General features: G+C 41.5%; 1 protein-coding gene across 2 annotated transcripts in view; it reads left to right on the top strand.

Moving 5' to 3' along the window:
- LGALS8 (galectin 8) overlaps nucleotides 1-18,686 on the top strand; it is an 892,437-nt gene that overhangs the window by 321,710 nt on the left and 552,041 nt on the right. The gene's annotated exons all lie outside the window — the stretch shown is intronic.

Genomic DNA, 18,686 nt, shown 5'->3' with positions numbered 1-18,686 from the left:
TGTCCCACTCACCAGGCTGGACAAAGAGAAAGTCATGGTCAGCTGCCTGTCCGGTGCCAGGATTCATCAGATTACACATGCACTCAAATCCCTTAGCAACAAGTACCATTATGACACTGTCATAGTTCATGTTGGTGTAAATGACCTGAGACGTACCTCACCTGAACTATATGAAGAGAGACATGGTTGAGCTCTCTCAGTATGTGTCCAAGGCAGGTATGTCCCTAGCTTCAAGCAGCATACTACCCTCATGAAGAATGAAGCCACATTATAAACAAAAAGTGATTGATTTCAATAATTGGCTTAGTTTTTGTTGTCATTCAAAAGGGATCCAGTCCCTGTTATCCTGGGAAGCCATGGTCAATGAACCTCACTGCTTTGCCAGAGACGGTTTGCACCTGGCACCTGTAGGCTTTTGGCTGCTGGCAAAGACTCTTGCCTCCCCATAGTGCCATTTTTAAGCATGGTCTTGAAAACAACATAACCAATGTGAAGTTAGCCATTCATAACAAAATAAATATCATGCTGCTAAATGCTAGGAGCTTAAACCAGAAACTGCACTCCATGGATGCACTTCTGTCACTAGAAGATGTAGATGAATGTGCAGTCACAAAAACCTGGTTCAAGGCCTCCGAGAGTAGCCTTGCAAGGCTACAATACCTTCCACATCTTTAGACCGTAAAATGAACATGTAAAAAAAAAGGAGGTGGTATTTCAGTCTATGTTAGAGATAAGTTCACCTCCCGTCTAGTTAGACTGGACAACTCTGTGGAGTTACTCCAAGTCCAGATTACAGTGGGTAACACCCCTGTTTAAGTCGTAGCTGGTTATAGATCCCCCTCCGTGGGTCATGATGCCCACGAAGCCTACTTGACCAAACTAGAGACAATCCAGATTTTACCGAACACACTGGTTATGGGGGATTTCAGTTATCCCACCAACTGGGAAATCTGTGCTAGCACAAAAGTTCCTTGATTTTGTTAATTCAATTGCCCTGGAAAAAATTGTTCATACCCCCAACACGAGGAGCAAACATTCTAGATCTGGTTCTCACCAACATGTCAAACAGATGCAATGCCGCAACTGTCGGACAAATCAGTCACCTTCAAGCTAGCATTAACACCAGAGCTCACAAAGGATGACATCAGACTGAAATACTTCACCAAGACAAACTTTACCCTCCTAGGTGAAGCTATAAATGCATTCCAAGCTCCACCCCAAGCTGTAAGTGGTAACTATGTCCAAGCTTATGCCAAAGCCTTGTACAGTCACTTGCATAAGTGTATAAACTTGGCTATACCAGAAAGAATCAAAGCCAGAGCTCCAAGTAAAAACAAGCTGCCATAGTGGACATCCTGCATCAACATACTTTACAATAAATGCAAGACGTTGCTGTCAAAGAAAACAAAGGCAAAGCCCTAACAATAGAAAAGCACCCTTCTCAGCCTCAACAAGGAAATAAGACAACTTGTCAAATCCCCCAAAGGCTCCTTTGAGAGAAACTTACAGCCAAGAATAACCATAAGGCCGTTTACAGCTACATACATAGCCTAAAAGGTAGGATCCAAGCATGTGTAGAACTAATGACCAACGGTGTCACACACACTGACCCCACAGAGGTGGCATATCTGATAAATGGATAGGCTTAGCTAAAATTTGACTCCCTTATCCCCTCCTAACTTATCATAAACCTTCCCCCACCCTACATATCTGAAGAGCTCGTCCTCGAAGCCTTGCCCAAGGCAAAAAACACAGCCTGTATGGGACCAGACGACATCCCAGGCGGTCTTCTTAAGGGGCTAAAACATGAACTAGCATCACCGTTAACTCATTAAACAACTCTACTGGCTTGAATTTCCCCATCTTCTTATTTATAACCAGCTTATAACAGCACATAAGATTCTCTACTACCCTGATAAAACCCCTGCATTACAAAACATAGTACTACCTTATTTCAGTACTAGAGTACTACGTTCCAACAACAAATCTCTTCTCCAAATCACTAAACCCAGTAATTCCACTGGAGCCTCCCTTTATTCACATTTCATAGCCAAAATATGGAATACCCTGCCCGCAAACATTACAGCAACAATGCCTGTAACCCAATTTAGGAAGCAGTTAAAAACTTAACACCAAACTAACTGGATCTGCAACTGTGACTCCCCAGGCTTATCTAACATCATCTTCTCATACCTACCTTACAAAAGTACCCTAACCCCCTTCTCTGCTTATTACTTCCTGCACACATACTTGTCATTATTGTGCTAACTTAGCTGTATTGATGTAAGCTGTAGAATACATCCTAGTCTTATGTGAGGTGATGTTCTTTACCACTGTCACACTAACTGATCTTGATGTAAACTGCTTCAAACTTAGACTTCTGTATCTGTGAAATCTGTATTGTTATCTGTGAAAACTATATTGTTATGCATGTAATTTGTGAATTTGTTGATTTTTTTTAAAGTTTGTTATTTTTTGGAGATTTGCTGCCTGGCCCTCCGCTGAAAAAGGACTTGTGTCCAATCGGACTTTCCCAGTAAACAAATGTAAAATTCATTTATTTATTTACTTACTTATTATTTATTTTATTTTATTTTCAGTTTGATTACCGGGGAAGTCCAATGCGAGCCAAAAGTGCCAGTTTTCAGTGGAGGTCCGGGGAGAAAAACTCCATAAGCAATACAGTAAGGGTTACATAATTATTAAAGGTCCAGTATATAATACATATACAATAACAATACAGTAAGGAATGCATAAGTATAAAAAGTACAGCGTATAGCACAGTTTACAGATGTTGGCATTCAAAGCAAGCATGATCAACGGTCTTCATAGTAAAAGATCTAAGGGTTCCTACATTCTTATACTAGTAGAGAGGAGACAGTTTACATGCAGTTATTCAAAATAAGTAAGGTATACACTTTACATGCAGTCAGTAGAAATAAGTTGCTATTTACATTATACACAAATTTGAAATCAAGTGAGAGTTGCTTAATCAGTTACCAGTAAAATAAAATTCAGTACCCTTTTCAATCGTAGCCTAACCACAGGCTTTGTTCCTGCAGAATGTGAAGAACAGCAACAGTTATTCCCCTCTACAAAGGTGGCCTAGCAGTAGACCTAAGGAATTACAGACCCATTAGAATGACTAGCCTCATCTGTAAGGCCATGGAACATACTCTTGTGGACCTCATAAATAAAGACATAGGCGACTTCCAAATCCTGGATCCTACTCAGTTCGGCTTTGTCAAGGGCAGATCCTGCTTGTTAAATTTGGTGGATTTCTTTGAAAATTTGACCATGGTCATTGATGAGGGCAAATCTGTGCACACAGCATAACCCAACCTGGCAAAGGCTTTTGACACAATCCCATATTCAAGCATTGCCAATAAACTTAGCAAACTGACTAACTATAAACCCCTTTTTTGTAAGATGGGTTGCCAACTGGCTGACAAACCGAGCACACACTATCAAAGTGGGTGACTCCACATCAACCAGCAGATCTGTTACCAGTGGAGTACCACAGGGGTCAGTGCTATTTTACTTCTCAGAAGTTCAGGTCAAAGCTAAGGGATTGTGGCTTACCAAGTTTGCAGACAACTGTAAACTAGTTGCCATCATTGTATTCCCAAATTATGTCACTGTACTCCAGGAGAGTCTCACGCAGACCAATGACTGGTGTATTAGTCATGGACTCAAACTGAATGAAAAGAAATGCATCATCATTCCTTTCGGCACAATGTGCCTTCACACTATCAAATCAGCAACAATACCCTAAGTGCTCACGAAGTGGTAAGAGACCTGGGATCACAAGTTAACTGTGACCTTAACTTCGACCACCATGTGTCTACTGTAGTAGTAGTAGCGCACTTGATTAGTAAAGGCATTGCCTTGAGAGGAAAAGAGGTTATAACCCCTCTGTACTCAGCACTTATCCGGCCCCTAATTGAGTATAATGCCCTGTTCGGCATTATTAAAAAATATAAACTGATAGTACAGTTACTCAAGTAATTAATCACAAATTATAAAAGAATACGCAGCACCAGTTCTCTCTTTCATAGTAACTTTATTAACACGCATGTGGGAGAGCCAAAGTCAATATAGGGAATCTCCCCAAACAAAAGAAACTGTGAGTTTATATATGCTCATATAATACTGATATTGAGTTGAATATCCACACCAATAGACAATAGAAGATTTACATATACCAATCAGGTAGTTCCCCGTAAGCATTAAGACGCATCTGAATACTTATTGCTAAGTAGAAAAAGAAAATCGGACATAAGTCCATATAAGGACTTGTTTTCTTGACCACATACCTTTTTTGAATTCACTGCTTACTTACTCCGTGGAGTCAGTCACATACTCTTAACCTTCAATGCACCTGCTTTGACCTTTCAGATTTTACAGTCCCCCATTTGATGCTGAATAAGCATCACCATATAGTCTATTAAACATTTTTCCATAACTCAACATTACCATAACATTTGAAATCTCAGCATTATTGCACACATTTACTTCATTGCTTTTATCTTTAAAAATTGGCATGTAAAGCTTTTTGATTGAGCTTTTGCTGCCTTGGTAGCCAGCAATTTACAAATCAATGTTTTTATCAAAAACAAAACCAGAAAGGTTATTAAGGCAAGAATAGCGATCAACATTAGTAGTTTTAGTATGCCACCACCCCAGCCGGAGAATAAGTTGGTTAACTATGCCCAAGTGGAGCTATCGGCTTCCTTAGCCTCCGACAGTTCTGACACCTTCTGAATCAGCTCCAAATGGCTAGTTATCTCGTGTTGGTTGTCAGGGATAAAAATGTAGCACTCCTCATGGATTAAAGCATAAGTTCCCCCTTTAGCCACAAGTACGAAGTCAAGAGCTATACGGTTTTGTAGGACCACAGGTCTCATGGCTGTCAGCTCATCAGTTATAAGTTCTAATGCTGAAAAGGTTGCATTGCTCATGGTTTCAAGGAGTTTTGACAGTTTTCTTAGCTCCCAAATTGATTTTACAGCTCCATGAGAGGGTATCATGCCATCCCAGGAAATAACATCATCCTAGAGGTCCATATGTGCTAACCCTTTAGTACAGACATGGGCAAGATCATGGTGATAGATCCAGGATGCATCCACCTTACCCACAGGGTTATTGGGAGCCTTTACTTCTTGAATATTTTGGATTTTTCCTCGGGATAATGTATATACATATCGTATGGCTGGGACTAAATAACCCAGGAAACAGCTGTCAGACTATTTTTCAGGTAGCCATTTGTATGCTCTTTTCTCGCAGATAAAGTAGCAGCCATCATTCAGTATATTACCTTTGAGGTGTTTTCAGAAGCTTTATTGTTGATAACAGTGTGAAAAAATACATTGAAGCCCAGGTCGTCTTGCATGAGCGTATTTAGAAAGATTATGTCCTTGCATATCATTTTCAAAAATCCATTCTTGCTGATGAAGTAACTTGTGCATGCTATTTAGTTTCTTTGATGTTGCTTTCTTTTTGGCCGTACCCTGTAGGCACAGTCTCCAGTCAGAAAAAGATGCTTCTTTGACCCTTGATTGATTTGCAATGGAAGATAGAAGGATGGTATGGCAGACTCTTATGATAGAAGTGTTACAACTGCTCCACCCCGCTTTTTTGGATCCATTCTGCTTGAGACACAAAATGCCATGCTGGTGAAAGGCCAATGAAAGTGACACAGTATTGTTAGGATGTCACTGCAATCCCCCAGTGAGATTGATTAAAATAGGCTGATACATAGAAATATTGAGGGGAAAGCTGGTGAATAGAATGCCATCATGAGCAGTGGAAATCTTGGTGCAAACCCAACAATTACTGATATTGAAAGAGGAGGCATACATTAACTTGAAGGCATGGTACTTGTTAAAGTTTGGGTGCCAACTAGATGCTTATTGGTGAACATGAAGGTGTGGTGTGGTCACAAGACCGGCGAAGGTAGCCGAAAAAAGGAATGGCCACAACAGCAAAATTAGGAGTATAGGAAGTGTGCTGCAAATACACATACATTGTTTCTGAGGGAATGCTGTGGCCCATGAGGAAGGATGAGATTGCAGTTGTACAGCCGTGCCAAAGGGATGAAGTTTCCTGAGTGAAGAATCAGTTGAGTCTGTCAGGAGATGCATGATAGCAGGAGAAGCTGTGATCATGGCTAGAGAGGTAAAATAAAGTTCATGGCCTTAAGAGGGTGGTTTAGTGTGGGTGCGACGTGCAGTAGGTTTTGGAATGTCCTGAGGTGAAGAGAAGGAAAGTGCTTGTTGATCTTCCAAAGGCACGATTTTCTTGACTTGTGAAATGTATATTTAGGTAGTTGATCCTTGTAGTCGAACAGCAGGAGAGGTGGTGAGCAAAACCACTTAAGGCCCATTCCAACGGGGCTGTATGGGTGTTTTCCAACTGAAGGATTTAACCTACACCCAGTCGCCTGGTTGAAGGTTATTTGCCAGGTCAGGTTCAGGTAGAGTTTGAGCTTGTATGAACTGGCGGTGGTGGTGCTGTAAAGCAGAAACAAGAGATTTGCAGTAGGACACTAAATTAGCATCATGTAATTGATAGTCAGAAAAAGGAGGTGGTGGGGTGAGAGGCATACAGATGGGTCGACCCTAATAATTTAATGTGAAGAAAGGCCCTTGGAATGATGATTTTGGCCCCGCATGGAGAATAATACTAAAGGTAGTGCTTGTACCCAGGTGAGGCCTGTTTCTGCAGTAAGCTTAGATAATTGTACTTTGATAATCTGATTTGCCCTCTCAATAATGCCAGAGGCTTGAGGTCTATAAGGGCAATGAAATTTCAGTACAATATCTAGCATTTTGCAAATTGCTTGTGTCAATTCTGAGGTAAAGTGCGCGCCTCTGTCAGAATAAATATGGCACGGTACCCCAAAATGGGGGATAAACTCAGTGCATAGCTTCTTAGCAACAGAAATAGCATCTTTCTTGGCACATGGATAAGCCTCAACCCAGTCAGGGAAAACATCAATTGTAGTAAGGAAGTATTTGAAACGTGCAGAGGGAGGGAAGTCAATAAAATCCCATTGGAGTGCACAAAAGGGACCTGAAGGTTTGGCAGAGGCTGGGGATGGGATCTGGGTGCCTTTTGAAATGTTAAACATTAAACAGATTGAACAGATTGACACAAAATGGCGTACAGATTCCGAAAGACCAGGTGCATACCAATAGCATTAGATCAGATTAATTAATGAGTTCTGGCCCAAATGAACAGGAAGATGATAGGCAGGGATCAATTGGTGTTTTGGTGCTACAGGGTGGCCCATCTGGATGTTTCCAGATGGAGTCTTTGCCACATTTACAATTTGCATGTATCCACTGAGTCACCTCGGAATCTGATCCATTGTTCTGTAAATTCAATAAACACTGATTTGAAAAAGTAGGTGTCTGCAACACACAGCTGCTTTGGTTGTCCCCGAACAGAGATGGAAAGAGCAGCTTGTTCTCAGCCCAGTCTGCCATAGCATTTCCCTTACTTTCAAAAGAGTCGTCAGACTGGTGAGCTGTAATTTTTATAAAAGCAACTTATTTTGGTAACAAAAGATGGTATAACAACATGTCGACATAAAATGCATTTTTGATAATAGTACCACTGGATGTAAGGAATCTCTTACCATAAGAATCGTCTTTCCATAAGGTGCCAAAGTCATTTACACCATACGCATAGCGGGAGTCAGTATATATATTGACTGTTTTATCCTTGGCCAGTTGACAGGCAGTAGAGAGAGCTACTAATTCGGCTACTTTAGCTGATGAACCAGGTGGTGAAATCCCAGTTGACAATACAGAGTTTTGTGAGCCGACGGCCCAAGCAGATGACAGCTGTCCATTTTGGTTGTGCAGACAAGATCCATCAATGAAAAGTGCCAGGTCTGGATTTTGCAAAGGGACATCCTGGAGATATAACCTAGGAGGAAGGGAAGAGTTAACAACAATAAGACAGTCGTGGGGTTTACCCTTATCCAAGGTGGGGATTCATGATGCTGGATTAAGTGCAGGGCATATGACAATTTGGAGGGCAGGGTTAGCAAGTAAAATCAATTCATATTTTGTCAGTCTAGAGGGAGATAAATATTGTGTTTTCATCTTTAAGAGTAAAGTGTGAACTGCATGAGGGACCGCTAAAAACGTGTTGTGTCCTAAAGTAATGGAAGAAGCAAGGTCCACTAAGACAGCTGCAGCTGTTACTGCCTTCAGGTACATGGGTAATCCAGAAGCTACTACATCCAATTGGGTCTTAAAATATGCTACCAGTCGGTACCCTCCAGTACATTGTTGGGCTAAAAGACCCAATGCCAGCTTATTTCATTCGCTACAGAAAAGAATAAACAGTTTTGAGTAGTCAGGTAGGCCTAGGGCAGGCGAGTTGGATAATTGTACCTTGAGCTGTATAAAGGCATTCTCATGTTCCCCTGACCATGGAAGAGGCTCGGGAGTGTCCTCCTTTAATTACACTAGTAAGGGTTGAGTAATGTCTGAGAAATTAGTGACCCATTGGCGGCAGTAGCCAGCCAGTCCTAGAAAACCTCAGAGTTGGCGTTGGTTGGTAGGTGGGGTGCATTTTGGATGGCAGTTATACAGGAGGGCAGAAGTCTCCGAGTGCTATGCAAGGTTAAATGACCCAAATATTTGACTTTGGGTTGACAAAACTGCAGTTTGGATCTGTTCACTTTAAAACCCTGAAGAGCCAAATACTGCAAAATGGCAAGGGTGTCCCTTTGACATGCTTGCGAAGTAGTAGAGGCAATGAGAATGTCATCGACATACTGCACTAGCACTTGTTTCGGCTTTTTTCGGCAGGAAGAGCAAGGGCATCTAACTGTTGATTCATTTCTCTGGAAAAAAGTGTAGGTGATTCCACATACCCCTGGGGAAGTCTAGTCCATGTATATTGCTGCCCCTGGTATGTGAACACAAAAAGATATTGACTATCTGAATGAATCGGAATAGAGAAAAAGGCAGACAAAATGTCTATCACAGAGAAGGTGGTGGCAGATGGAGGGATGCAGCTCAAGATAGTGGCAGGATTAGGCACTATAGGTAGAGCAGGTAGAACAGCCCTATTAACAGCTCTGAGGTCTTGAACAAACCGATAAGTCTCCCTGCTTGGTTTCTTAACTGTTAGAATAGGAGTATTGCATGAGCTAATGGTAGGAACTATGATGTCCTGTTACAATAAAGTCTGGATTACTGGAGCGATTCCTGCTTCCGCCAGGGCGGAAAGGGAGTGTTGAGGTACCTTGGGCAACGTTGCATCAGGCAAGAGGCCCGTGTCATTGTCATGGGTGGTCCATAGTGACGCAGGAAGAGTGTCTAGTGAAGGATGGGAAGGAGCAGATTATGATTGGCACTGGGTGAACACAGCTTGTAAATAGTTTGAATCGGCCATGGTACACATTCCTAACATAACATGGTATTGCTTTTCCGGTGGGATTTCCAGAAAGATTCCCTCTTCGGTGAAATAAATTGTGCAACCTAGTTTGCATAGCAGATCATGGCCAAGTAGGTTCAATGGCGCGACATGACAACTAAAAAAGCATGATATTCTGTTAAAGGACCCAGACTCACTGGTACCTGGACTGTCTCGGGGTAACTTATGGGGACTCCGGAAACTCCCACGCCTTTAGTGGTGCTGCCGGAGAAAGGAAGATTTTGAGCAGCTTTCAATGTAAGCATAGATCTGATGGCCAGTGGAACTACCAGGAAAAGAATAGAATTATTTTTCACAGTTAATGTCATGAATGGACCCTGCTGGTCAGTTGGAACAAGTGGGAAAAGTTGTTTTGTCTGTTCAGGGGAGCCCTATAGTGACTGTTGGACATCAGGCCAGATGGGAGGGGTCCAGGAGGAGTCCCAATGCTGATTCTGACCTAACTGAGACTGTTTCCCTTGTCTAAAGGGATTGCCTTGTGAAAATTCTTGAGAGGGAGGTGGCAGTTGTGACGCTAGGTAAGGACAACTGTCCCTCCAGTGACCAGCCTGCCCACAGTTGAAACAGAGTTTATTATTTCCACCACTATCCCCCATTTGCCTCTGACCTTGTTGTCGGAACCCATTACTTGCAGGGAGTTGCTGAGAGGGGCCTTGCACTCGAAATCCTTGTCATTAGTGTCTCATCTTTCCGAGCAATTTCTCCCTCCTCGGCCCCACTGCCCAAATGAAGAGAACATATGTAATTGGACTTGGAGAAGTTGATTTTGTATTTCCTTCTTTTCCTTTACCATAAGGTCAGACAGATACTGCACCTGGGTAACTAGCTCATGTAAGCCTAGGCTGGGCCAGTTCAAATACACCTTCTTCATTTGGTCTCGAACCTGGGGTAGAAGACCATCTACAAAAGTAGCGGACAGCCCACTGGCTGTGAGATCTTCTGTTGGCTCGGGATACCCTGAGTAGGCTTCAAAAGTGTCAGTAAGGCGTGACAGATAGGAATCCACTGTTTCATCTTCCTGTTGTTGGATGGCCTTAATCTTCGACCAGTGGGGAAGAGGGGGACAGATAACTGTAATGATGTCCAGTATACCGCTTCTGACTGACTCAAAGCCATCATTTCCCATCTTTCTATGCTGCGGAACGGGATTTGGGACATTTGCATGGTTCCATGTTCATTTTAAAAGGTCAGCTGGAACAGCATATTGCAGTACTGCCCTTACTTCTTCAATAGTGGGGTTCTGAAGATTGACATGACCAGCCAACATTCATTGGAATTTTGCTGGCTTAGACTGTATGGGTGGAAGTGACTTGACTTTTGCTTGAAAATCTACTGCCGACCGCGCCCTAGTGACGGTTATGGCAGAAGGAGCAGTCTCATCTCTACCATACGCAGGGTTAGGGACTTCTCGTAAGGGGAAATACCCTTTTTCATCATCCTCCTCTGATGAAAATGAGGAGGAAGGTTTTCCTTCTGCTATTCCCATCTTGTATGCTGTATGATTCAGTACCTTCAATTGTCCTTTTAATTTGTCTTGATTAAATTTTAAGCTTCTTACTATGGAGTCCCTTTCCCTATTTTTTGATTCTGCTTGCCAATCATTAAAAGCCGCCCAACACCCTGGCAGTACCTTTTTCCTGTTTTCTTTTAGTTTCTTTTGTAAATTAGCCAGAATATCCTTGTCAAAACTGCCATTAGCTGGGAAGCATAATTTCCCATCATTCTTGGTGAGGGTAACCCAATGATTCAGATGCAAACAACTTTTCTGTGAAACTGTAAAACATGTAGCCGGCATCAGTTCCTCTTTCTTGCTGTAATTCTTTACCCTCACTCGCTCCCATGTTTAAAGAAAAACCTCCTTTTTTTTCTCCAGAAGATTATCGTTTAACCCTCACTCATATAGTAACAAATCATCCCCTCTACCTTTTGAAAGTTCCACGAAAGAGAGAGAAAGAAAAACTTATAATGTATATCAGGCACTTGCAAATGGCTGAGGTCCCAAAAGACAGTAAACCGTCTGCGGGCCCATTAATGAGACGTCAGCCATCCGCCTGAGCCTATCCCTGGATTTCTGATCAGAGTCACAGTGCCAAAGAAATATAAACTGATAATACAGTTACTCAAATAATTAATCGCAAATTATGAAAGAATACGCAACACCAGTTCTCTCTTTCGTAGTAACTTTATTAATACATGTGTGGGAGACCCAGAGTCAATATAGGTAACCTCCTCGAACAAAAGAAACTATGAGCTTATATACGCTCAGATAATACTGATATTGAGTTGAATATGCACACCAGTAGACCATGGAGGATTTACATATACCAGTCAGGTAGTTCCCCATAAGCATTAAGACACACCTGAATACTTATTGCTAGGTAAAAAAAAGAAAATCGGACATATGTCCATATAAAGACTTGTTTTCTTGCATATTAATTAACATTTCTGTGGTAGTTCATTGGGATGAAACAACTGGGCTTAAAATGACTTTCGGGTCAATAGCCTAGTAATATCCTATGAGGTTTGTACAGAGATAAGTCTTTTTTTTTTTTTTTTTTTTTAGCTATCCTGTTTAAGGTTTTCTCAACACTTATTTGCTTGTTATACAATTTTCAACTTCGCTATTTTTTCTCTTCCTTCTCCCACAGGGATCTATCTAGGCCAGTTTACCCTTTTAATTCAGACTTTGTCCTTTTGTTTCTTCTCTTTAGGATTTTCTTTTCAGTTTGGCATTGACTGTGTAGAAGGCTTCAGATTTTAAAAAGTGACTAAAATGTGGTCGCAAAATCTTACCAAGACCCACATGAGTAATGTGTAGTGCGCATGGATCAGGAAAATTTAAATGCTGATTTTGACACTTAAATGCAGATTGTGACATTTGTGCTTCATTTGGTCAGAGGGCTTTGTTAGATCATAAAAATAAATTAATAATCAAAGGCCTTCTCCCAGCCACAGTGGGAGAATTGGAGACATATTCTTCAGCTCCTTCCTCTTTTCCTCAGCAGCCCAAAGAAGCTGAGAAATGGTATCTAAACATGCTAAAGAAGATAAAGAGAAACATAAAGGCAGCGACAAAAGAAAAAGACCTTCGGGTGTTCTTGCCGACTTCTTTTCCAAACCCAAATATTCCTAAAATTTCAGAGTTGTCCCTTGCTTCAGTTCTGATGACCTCTGATCCAGTAGATGTTCTTAATATTGATCATTGCTACTGTAGCCTTAACTGTACGGGTTATAGTTAACTGTATATCCTGTCAAGGATATAACAGCCAGCTAGCTTCCAAAGCTTCAAGGCACCTTCCATGTGAACAACCTCCCTCAACAACTCCTGCTTTCACAGCTGCAAGTCATACGTCCAATACTCTACAAACCTACTGCCTGCCCCTCCCTCTCCTCCCTGGTATCCTGTTGTACCCGTAATCAATCACTCATTAGCTCTGAACAACATCTCCTCAGTATCTATAAACCAAAGACAAACACTGGTAAACTGTTATACAAGTACTCAGTGTCCCATGTCTGGAACAGACCCCCCTCTCATATAAGAAATATTCTTCACATAACAGTTTAAATAAAGCTAAAACTGTCCATATTGAACACATGGGCCTGTTCCTGCCAAGATCCCACCTAATCTCCCTGACCCCCTGCCATTATCCCCCAAATAGTCTTGCTTCACTTATTTTTACTGTGATAACTCCTTTGACTCCAGTTCTCTCTCGTATCATTACCATTCTTCTCACTCTGTGCAGCTACAAGATATGTAAATATTTGTATTGTACTTGTAACCAAAATGTGTGTGTGTGTGTGTGTACATATATATATATATATATATATATATATATATATGTACGTGTGTGTATGTATATTTTTTAAAAATGTATTGCCTTGTAATAACTTTTGTCATTGTCACTTGCTGCCTGACCACTATGTACACAGTTTCTATGTTTCAGGAAAATGCTGGTACTTCTGTATAGTAACATGCAATAATATGTTTTACAGTAGAGAGTCGATTATCCGAACTAGTTGTGACCAAGGGTAGTTCGGATAATCAATCTGTTCGAATAATTCAACATGCATTGAACTGGATAAAAAAACTTCTAAAATCTTGTTTTTTCTGCACTTAGGGAATACACTTTTCAACCATTCAGCAAGTCCAGTAGACAGTAAAGAATATTTTTCACACACAAGCAGACTACAAGTTCAAGAAAACACACACGCTAATACATATAATGTTTACATATTCATACTTTATGATTTTTCATACCCGAAGACTTTGGAAGGCTGGGTTCAGATAATTGATGCTTCTGATAATCAATGTTTGAATAGTCAACTCTCTTCTGTATGTGTATTTTAAATGTTTTCAAATTGTACTTTTCAGTTCTGTATGTATTACTCTGGAGATTTTCTCCTCGGGTCTCCACTGAAAATGGGCTTCTGGTCCAGTTGGACCAACCCGGTTAACAAATGTTAAATAAATAAAACTGTCAACCAGTTCAGGCTGAGCTGACTAAAAAGATAAGTTTGGGCTAGAAGCCCTTCAGAGCTTTACTGCTGCCAAAGAGTGTGCTCCACTAAAGCTTTTGAGGCTCAACAGTCAGCTTGTGCTTTTCTTTGCTAGGCAGATAATTTCCTTTTAGGGAAAAAAATCCATTTTCTTAAATTTTGTTGATGCTTTATCGCTTTCCTCTTCAGGAAAGTTATTTTAAAGCTAGGAATGTTATTATTTAATGGACTGTCTCAAGACTGTAATGTACTTTTTAATTGATCGCACTCTTATTTATTTATTTATTTTTATTTTAGAAGTAGTGTAAACTAACAACAAATGTGTTTTCTGTGGAGAAGTTGTTTTTTTTTTTGTTTCCGCTGTGGGGCTGCAGTAGTGTTTTAAGGTGCTTTTTAGTGTGTTTTTTTAAAAATTTAACTTTTGTGGACTGGTAGTTTTACCAGCATTTAATGGTTTGTCTTCCCAAGGAATGAGGCACCATTTTCTGCTTGGCTATGGAACACACTACTGGTCCCATGATCAGTCCTCCATCCATCCACAAAAAGAAAAAGTTAAGCAAACAGCCTTTGCCGCCTCAGCTGCAGGTGGGTGACTCTGCTGTGGCCATTTGTTGTATCTCTGACCATTCATGTTTTACCCCAGATCTGTGTAGTGTAGTACCTGCACCCACTATGGACTATGGGTTAGCCATGTCCTTTGCAGCTGTTGGGAGTCCCCTCAGGGGGAAAGGGAGAGCCAATCTTATTGGTTCTGGGAGAGAGAACAGGGAAGGTTTCCCTGTTGTGTCAGAATGCCATGCTTAACCCTGGGGAAGCAGCTGCTGTCATCAGTAACATGGTTAGCCCCACTTTTCCTGTCAAAAAGAAGCAGAAAACCAAGCATGTATCTACTGCTCCTCAAATTTCTGTGGATAGGAGTAGTTTACTGAGACTGGCTTAGGGTTTAATTCAAGCTGTTGATTCTTCTTGTAAAGTAAGTTTCTGGTAAAAGAAAGAGGGATTCCTTTTTTTCCTGAAGAGATTTGGGATTCTGAATCTGAGTGATGCAGAGACAGATTCAGAGTTTTGTCCTCAGATTTCACATTCAACCTCAGAGGAGAGCTCAGTTTCTGATTCTTCCTGTTGGGGTTTCTTTTTCTCTGAGACTATTGCTAGAATGTCCCGGTGTTTTTAGTGGGAGAACACTGAGATTTATCAGTCCCTCAGAAAACACTATGAGTTGTTACAGAATGATTTTCCAGAAACTACACCTATTCGTCCTGTCCTGCATGCTTTAGAGAATGTGTGTCTTACTGCATGCCCCAAAAAGGTAGATAGGATGTATAAAGTTTCTCAATCTTTTAATTTTTTGTACACTGTTCCCAAAACTGACCCAGCAGCTATAATCTTCATTGACTCCGCTGCTGCTAAGCACCTCGTTAATTCCAATCCTACTCTTTCTAATAAGGATGGAAAAATTATTGATAGATATGGGGAAAACATGTATATTTCTGCAGCTTTGATTTTCAGAATTTTGAATTGTCAGGCTCATATGTTAAAGTTTGTTCTGACAAACTGTGTAAGTATGAGAAATGTTTTATCTACACATTCTTCTTGTGAAGAAAAATCTGTTTTAAGTAACTTGGTTTCTTCTGCTGCACAGGTCACTACTCATTGTTTGCAGTGTATGTATGTATGACTCTGTTGATGCTTCTTCCAGGGCCATGGCCACTGGTATTGTTTTAGGGAGATTTGCTTGGCTGCATTCTCAGAACCTCCTAGATGATGTAAAAAACACAATTTTAAATTCTCCCTTGGACAGAGATTTAGTGAGTGGCTCCTCTGCTGCAAAGGTGATCAAAAAGTGTGATGAAAGGGGTTTAGCTGATCTATTGAATCTGTGAGAGTTTCCATTCCTCCTTTTACAAAATGTCCAAGGGATTTACTTTTCCATCATCCAGTTTTGGTAAAAAACAGAATAAACAGCCTCAGTAAAATACAGGTAAACAGACGTGTAAGAAAAATGACAAGGTGCTTCCAAAAATAAGCTAAAAACCTCCCCAAAACCAAGGACAGTCCAGCAGGTCTGGGTGACTGTTCAAGATACTTTGTGACCCCCACCCACCCTGGACCCTTTTCACTTCCACAAAGTTTGAATCTCCATTTTTTTCTCTTTGGCAGCAGATTGCTTCAGACAAATGGGTTCTGAAAATCATTCATCAAGGGTAGAAATGGCATTGGGGTGACATTCATCCTTTCCAGGGAGTCATTCCTTATCCTGCAGACCAGACTCTTCACCTGTTTATCACATTCTGTCAAACAGTGATATAACCAGTCCCTCTTTCCCAGGTGGGTACATTCAAGGATGTTCCTAATGTCAAAGAAAGAGAATGCTTGAAGACCAGTTCTGGGTCTTTATTTCTTGAATCTGTTTGTAATAGTGCCCAAATTCAAAATGTTGCCACTTCACAACTCATCTTTCTCTTTCAAATTTCTTGGTAACACTAGACTTAAAAGATGTTTATTGTTACATTCCTATTCATCCAGATTTTAGGCATTTTTGAAGTTTTTTTGTGTCAGGACAACATTATCAGATATTCGTGATTCACTGTTGCATTCATTACATTTGGGTTATCTGCCTGCAGGTAGCCCTCAGCCGGCCTGAATACCAGAGTCTTGGATTCCTGTGTCGGATGCTCTCTCTTCTTCCATGACGTCAGGTCGTCAGGGGTATAAAACATGCAGCCGACGCCATTACATCAGTCTTTCTTGCTGCACGGTACCCAAAGCAGCAGCAGTTCGCAAGTCCCAGTCGGCCGACTCCTGAAATTTTCATTTTCGAGTTTCATAATCGAAGTCTTCAAAAAAAGCTAAGTACCCCGTTGGGGATTCTTTTTCTTGCTCTTAACCAATGTCAGTAAAAGTTAACAGTTGTCTTACCTGTGGAAAGCAAATACCATAAAGATTTGCATTCGTACTGCATTCCTTGCTTAGGCCCAGACCACAATGTCCCTCAGTATCGGTTTTGTGCCTTAGTCAACCCCTGAACTATTCATTGTCTATCTATTTTCGCAGAAAATTATTTTGGTACTTGGTTTAACTGTCCAGAGATGGCTTCGGTAAGCCATCTGACTACCGATATTCCGAAAAAACGTAAGGATAAAGACAGAATGCTTAGGCCCAAAATTGTCGAAGACGTTTCCGTTAAGCTAGTCACCAGTTTGTCGGTACTCAGTGAGGCGCTTTTGCAGCCTCTGATACCCGCTACTTCAGATTTGCAGGCCTCTACTGAGACCCATTCGGAGTCTGGTATGCCGCGAGATGCTTATTTGACTATGGAACCTACGGATGTCTCTACCTTGGATGGGTCTGGAGCCACTGTGCAGGCACCGGCTTCTGAGGGTGTATTCAGGCCTACAGATTTGCAATTTAAACCGACGCCATCTTCTTCCTCAAGGCCTAAAACTCGACCCAGGCCTAGAAAACCGATGTCCAAACCACATGGTCAGGCCCATATGCCTAAAAGACAAATGCTTAGAATGGCTGAAGACCTTATTACTTAAATTAGGGGAAGCCAGCCTTCCCCCTCTAAGAGACCTAAAACTGATTTTCCTTCTGATTCTTCTGATCAGGATTCTGAAATTTCTGTTTCTTCTGATTGCCAGGATTTGCCCTTATCTACCTATGAGGATTCTGATGCAGAGGATTCCATTCCCTCTGCTTCCCCTCCAGAAGATTTTTCTTTTGGTGAAACCGTGCACGTTCTTGGGGAGCATTTCCGCTGGGAAATCCAGGATTACTCTGACTCCAAAAAGAGGCTTAGGGAATTCTTGCTCCTCCCTCAGCACAGGCCTTTAGCTATCCCTCCTGTTCTGGACATTGTAGATGATGTCTTCTTGGAATGTAGCCTTGCCCCAGACACTTTACCTCCAGCTCCCAGAAAACCTGACCGGTATTACAGAGTACCTGACTCCCACAAGTTCCTCTTCAAAAATCCTACTGCAGATCCAGAGACCATTTCCCAAGGACCAAAGGGCATTAAGGCTACTGCTGCCAAAAACCCTGCCCCTCTGTTCCAGGGCCTTGGCCAAATGGGGTAAGAAGGTGTACACTTCTGCTACTTCGGCCATTAGGGCCTTAAATTGCCAGTTTCATATGTTAAAGTATCAGCAGCATATTATGGGACTACTTAAATAGAAAATGATGTTGATTCCTGACTGTGCTGAACATAGAGAATTACAGGATTTAATGCATTTTGCTGAACAAGTTGGTAAACATACTTTGCAATGTGGTTTTTGACTCTTTAGAAGCATCTTGCAGGGCTGCTGTCACTGGGTCTGTACTTAGAAGGCATGCTTGGCTTAAGGAGCAAAACTTGCCAGATCATGTTAACGCTAAATTACTGGATGCTCCCTTAAACCAAGACCACCTGTTTGGCAACAAAGCAGAAGTCCTTAAAAAGATGGAGGAAAAAGCTAAATCTATATAAACGGTTAAAGATTTACTGCAAGTACAGCCTCCCAGATTTAGTAGGCATTGGCTTTCTAAGAATTTGTCTTGTCCAGTCTCTTCCAGGCCTTCTCAGTCCAAACCCGGGAACAGCAGACCATCTAGGTTACAGTCTTAGGCTACACACAGGCCTAAGCAGTGGGGGGGGCTCCCACTTCCAAAGCTGGAAGTAGTAACACCCCCCCCATGGAAAAATGTCACAATGACTTAACCTTAACCCTTCCAAGCCCTGCTCAGTTGCC

Source organism: Protopterus annectens, chromosome 1.part2 (genome assembly GCF_019279795.1).
Source record: "Protopterus annectens isolate FY-2018-M chromosome 1.part2, PAN1.0, whole genome shotgun sequence".
In the NCBI taxonomy this organism is placed as follows: Eukaryota; Metazoa; Chordata; order Ceratodontiformes; family Protopteridae; genus Protopterus; species Protopterus annectens.
Note: the sequence above shows the minus strand (reverse complement) of the source record. Positions and strands in the feature narration are given on the sequence as shown.